Below are 6,000 nucleotides of genomic sequence, written 5' to 3'. Positions count from 1 at the left end.
AATCTTTTGTTCAAATCAGATGGTGAACACCAGGAGCACCGGTTCCGGTTCTGGCCAGCAGCAGGGTCAGAACAACCAGGGTACTGGGATCCCGATGCCGCCGCCTTTGACTCCGGAGCAGTACTTCCAGCTCCAGATGTAGATGATGGCTACCCTGAACAACACTGTTCAGGCTCTTCAGCACGCTCACACTCAGCCTCCGCCTCCTCCACCGTCGCAGCCTCGCGACAGGCGTGCTGAGTTCCTGAGGGGTCACCCGCCGACGTTTTCTCACACGTCCGACCCCCTTCAGGCTGACGACTGGCTCCGTGCAGTGGAGCGACAGCTGGACATCGCCCAGTGCGATGATCGGGAGCGAGTTCTGTACGCAGCAGGACAGCTGCGAGGGGCAGCTTTGGACTGGTGGGAGTCCCACCCAGTTCACGACCGCGAGGCTCTCACTTGGCTCCAGTTCCGAGAGCGTTTCCGCAGCCACAACGTCCCCGCGGGCGTTATGAAGATGAAGCAGAAGGAGTTCCTTGCACTGAAGCAGGTAATCTTAAATATAATCATTCAGTGGTATCTTTTGAGCTAATGCCCCTTGTTCTATCCTTATGAATCTTGAGTTAATCTTCCGATATCTATCTGTCTTTGTCAATTTAGGGGACTATGTCGGTCACGGAGTATCGTGATCGCTTTCTTCAGCTGGCTCGCTACGCCCCTGCCGAGGTTGCGGATGACCGCAAGAAGAAGGAGCACTTCATGGAGGGTCTTGAGGACTACCTCCAGTACGCGCTGCTCAACCTCCGCTTCGACGACTTCAACCATCTGGTTGACAGTGCGCTCAACACTGAGCGCAAGCACCTGGAGATGGAGGACAAGAAGAGGAAGGTTGTCCCCATTGCTTCCGGCAGCAACACTCGTCCACGCCTCCAGCAGCCCCAGCAGTACCAGCCTCAGTACCGGCCTCCTCAGCAGTACCAGCAGAGGCCACCGCAGCAGTACCCGCCTCGACAGCAGCAGCAGGCGGGGCAGGGCCAGAGGTTACCGGCACCTCCGGCTCGTACTGCTCCACCAGCTCCACCGGCACCGCAGGCTCCACGTCCGGCAGCTCCTACCGGACAGCAGGCTCAGGGACCTCCTCGCACCTGCTTTCACTGCGGCCAGCCGGGGCACTACGCCAACGCTTGCCCCCGGAAGGCGCAGGCGGGACAGCAGGGGCGCCCAGCTCAGCCCAGGGCGCCAGCACAGGGCAGGGTGAACCACGTGACGGCCGAGTCAGTGGCCGAGGCTCCCAACGTGGTTATTGGTACGTTCATGGTTAATTCATATCCAGCTACAGTGCTTTTTGATACTGGTGCTACGCATTCCTTCATTACTCAGTCTTTTGTCGAGCATCATGGTATTCATACTAGCACATTAAAGAGGTGCCTGTTAGTATCTTCACCGGGAGGACAGTTGAGATCTCACACTTACTGCCCGAGAGTCAGTGTTTCTTTGAGGGGAGTAGAGTTCTCTACTGATCTGATGGTGCTAGACACCAAGGGCATTGATGTCATTCTGGGAATGGAGACTCTGGCCAGGTGGGGAGTCCGGATAGATTGTGCTCAGAGGACAGTCTTGTTATCAGCTTCCAGTGGCCAAGAGGTTGTTATCAGTGCAGTAGAGCCTTCGGGATTTCTTCATCAGATGGAGGCTAGACCCACGGACGGTATTCGCGTGGTGTCTGAATTCCCGGATGTCTTTCCGGATGATCTGCCAGGTATGCCGCCTGAACGCGCCATTGAGTTTTGTATTGATCTCTTGCCTGGCACAGCTCCTATTGCAAAGCGGCCCTACCGTATGGCACCTATAGAGCATGAAGAAGTTAAGAAGACTATTGATGAGTTGCTAGCCAAGGGCTATATCCGTCGCAGCTTCTCTCCTTGGGCTTTTCCATTGCTGCTAGTAGATAAGAAGGATGGCTCGAAGAGGATGTGTGTGGATTATCGTGAGCTGAATGCAGTCACTATCAAGAACAAGCATCCACTGCCCCGTATTGAGGATCTCTTCGATTTGCTTCGAGGTGCTCGTATATTCTCGAAGATTGATCTTCGTTCGGGATATTTTCAGCTGAGGATCCGTCCTGGGGATATTCCGAAGATGGCATTCACCTGCAAGTACGGGCTATATGAGTATACAGTCATGTCCTTCGGCTTGACTAATGCCCCGGCTTTCTTCATGCATCTGATGAACATGGTTTTCATGGATTATCTGGATGTCTTCATGGTGATCTTTATTGATGATATTCTGATCTTCTCCAAGACAGAAGAAGAGCATGAGGAGCATCTGAGGCTCGTGTTGCAGAGATTGAGAGAGCATCAGCTGTATGCCAAGTTCAGCAAGTGCGAGTTCTGGATTGACGAGGTTCCATTCCTCGGTCATGTTATCTCTCAGGGAGGCATTGCTGTTGATCCGAGCAAGGTGAAGGATGTGCTCGAGTGGGAGACACCGCAGACAGTGAAGGAAGTCAGGTCTTTCTTGGGCTTAGCCGGATATTATCGGAGGTTCATCGAGAATTTCTCCAAGATCGCGAAGCCTTTGACTTCTTTGCTGGAGAAGAATGTGGCTTTTGTATGGACTGATGAGCGTCAGATGGCCTTTGATGAGCTGAAGAAAAGGTTGACTACGGCGCCAGTCCTGACTCTGCCAGACCAGACAAAGAGGTTCACGGTGTATTGTGATGCTTCGAAGGATGGTCTTGGGTGTGTTCTGATGCAGGAGGGCAGAGTGATAGCTTATGCTTCACGGCAGTTACGCCGGCATGAGCTGAACTATCCTACTCATGATCTTGAGTTAGCCGCAGTTGTTCATGCTCTGAAGATTTGGAGGCATTACTTGTATGGGCAGCGGTGTGATATCTACACTGATCACAAGAGCCTCAAGTATATTTTCACGCAGAATGAGCTGAACATGCGGCAGAGAAGATGGCTAGAGTTAGTCAAGGACTATGACCTGGAGATTCACTATCATCCGGGCAAGGCCAATGTTGTAGCAGATGCTCTGAGCAGAAGAAGTTATGTCAACATGGCCGTGGCTTTCCAGATGTCTCTAGAGTTATGCGAGGAGTTCGAGCAGTTGAGTCTGGGCTTCTTGCATCATACTTCCAGTGCAGCATTTGAGGCAGTACCGACTCTAGAGGCAGAGATCAGGCAGCATCAGAAAGATGATGAGAAGCTGCAGGAGATTCGTGAGTTGCTCAAGAAGGGCAAGGCTCCTCATTTCAGAGAGGATGATCAGGGTACTTTGTGGTACAAGAACCGGATCTGTGTGCCTGATGTGCATGATCTCCGGAAGTTGATTCTGAGTGAGGCCCTTGATACAGCATACTCTATTCATCCGGGCAGCACGAAGATGTACTATGATCTGAAGGAACGTTTCTGGTGGTATGGTATGAAGCGTTCAGTGGCAGAGTACGTGGCTATTTGTGACACCTGTCAGCGTGTCAAGGCTGAGCATCAGAGGCCAGCAGGTCTGTTACAGCCTTTGAAGATTCCAGAGTGGAAATGGGAAGAAATCACTATGGACTTCATTGTTGGGTTGCCTCGTACTCAGAAAGGGTACAACTCCATATGGGTAGTAGTGGATCGTCTGACGAAAGTTGCTCACTTCATACCAGTGAACACTACTTACTCCGGTGCTAGACTTACAGAGTTGTACATATCTCGGATTGTCTGCTTGCATGGTGTGCCGAAGAAGATCATATCTGACAGAGGGTCTCAGTTCACTTCTCGTTTCTGGGAGCAGCTCCATGATTCGTTGGATACGAAGCTGCGTTTCAGTACGGCTTATCACCCTCAGACAGACGGGCAGACAGAGAGAACCAACCAAGTGTTGGAGGATATGCTGAGAGCTTGTGCTATTCAGTATGGTACTAGTTGGGATAAGTGCCTGTCATTTGCTGAGTTCTCATATAACAACAGCTATCAGGCCAGTCTAAAGAAGTCTCCCTTTGAGGCATTGTATGGCAGAAAGTGCAGGACTCCTCTCTATTGGGATCAGATTGGTGAAAAGCAGCTCTTTGGCCCTGAGATCATAGATGATGCAGAGCAGATGGTTCAGGCTGTGCGAGAAAATCTGAGGATTGCACAGAGCAGACAGAAGAGCTATGCAGATGGCAAACGGAGAGACCTGACTTTCAGTGTCGGTGATTATGTGTATCTGAAGGTGTCTCCGATGAGAGGAATCCGCAGATTTAATGTCAAAGGGAAGTTAGCACCTCGGTATGTGGGGCCATTCAAGGTGCTAGAGCGGAAAGGCGAAGTTGCTTATCGCCTGGAGTTACCTCTCAGCCTCTCAGGAGTTCATGATGTCTTCCATATATCTCAGTTGAAAAGGTGTCTGCGAGTACCCGAGGAGCAGGCACCCCTGGATGGAGTTGATGCGCAGGAAGATCTGACTTATACTGAGCATCCGGTGAAGATTCTGGAGACGTCAGAAAGGGTTACTCGGAACAAGCGCATCAGGATGTGCCGAGTTCAGTGGAGTCACCACAGTGAAGCTGAGGCTACTTGGGAGCGAGAAGATGAGCTGATGAAGACATATCCAGATCTCTTTGCTAGCCAGCCCAGCTAAATCTCGGGGACGAGATTTCTTTAAGGGGGTAGGGTATGTAACACCCTAATTTTAATTTCAGCATTTATTAATAAATTAATTGGCTTTAGTTAAATTTTCTAAGGTTTATTGTGTTTAGTTGGCATTTAATCTAATTTTTGTTCCTTAATTAATTAAAATTTATCATAGGTTTAAATTTTTGTTGCATTCATGCTGGTGCATACTTTTATTTGAGTGTGGTTTGAATTCAAATTCAAATTTGAATTCAAACTTTGTTTGAATTAGATTTAGAAAGGAGAAGAGTAGGAAAAAGAAAGCCCAAAACCCAGCTAGCAGCCCAGCACCGGCCCACTCTTCTCTCCCGCTCCCCACTCGGCCCAGCCCAACCCGCAACGGCCCGCTCCCGCCCCCGCCCAGCCAGCGCCGGCCCAGTCCAGCGCTCCGCTTTCCCTTCCCCCGCGCCAGCACGGCCCAAGCGCGCGGCCCACTCCTCTCCTCCGCGTGACGCGCCCCGCCGCTCGCGCGCGTCGCCCCACTGACAGGCCGACCCCACGGGTCAGACCCGTCGTCCCCGCAGCGCTCGCCCGCACAACGGCCGCGGCGCCCGCCCGAAATTCTCGCGGATTTCCTTCCCAAGCCGGACCCCGAGATCCCCGGCCCTGCCCCTTTTAACCACCGCGCCGCACCCCCCCTGCTCCCTCATCCGCAGCCGCCTTCCCCAAACCCTAGCTCGCCGCTCCGCTGCAGCCCCGCCGTGCCGCACCTCTGCGCCGACGTGGCCGCGCCACTCCGCTGCAGCCCTGCCCCTGCAACTCCCCGCCTTCGTTCCACCTCGACGTGCAGACGCACACCGAAGCTTTCGCCCCCGAATCCGACCAGCAGCAGCTGGGATTCCGCGGAGAACCACCGCCGGTGAGTGCGCCGCCCGCTCAAAATTTCTCGCCGCCGGTGACGGTCAGGTCGCCCTGAACACCGCTACTCCTTTGCAGCACCCGCGCGGACCTCTTCGACGCACCTGCAGACCCGGAGACGCCCTGCAACGGTCCTTTCCCGAGCTCTACCCGTGCGCCGCCGCCGGCCACCGTCGACAGCTACCCCTGCGTGGCTTCCCTGACCGACCTGCACCTCGGTGAGCACTAGTTAATCCCCCTGAACCTGTTATGCTTTTTGGTTAGCCCTTGGCCGCTCCCGAGGACCCTGCACGCCGCGCCCCGGCGAGGTTCGCCGCCTGCGCCGCCGCACCCTTGTCCTGAGCCCCGAATCCGTTTACCTGAGCACACCAGTGCCCTACGCATGCCGCATAGGTGCCCCTAGACCCTAGCCCGGCTCTAATCCGCCCCTGGAACGCTGGTTTTGCTAACCCCGGCGACCCTCCGCCGCGGAGCAGAGCTCCGGCGGCGACGCCGCCGCCCCGCGCGCCCAAACCCC

The sequence above is a fragment of the Panicum virgatum genome, chromosome 9N, assembly GCF_016808335.1.
Source record: "Panicum virgatum strain AP13 chromosome 9N, P.virgatum_v5, whole genome shotgun sequence".
Taxonomy (NCBI): Eukaryota; Viridiplantae; Streptophyta; class Magnoliopsida; order Poales; family Poaceae; genus Panicum; species Panicum virgatum.
This window is presented reverse-complemented; position numbering follows the sequence as displayed.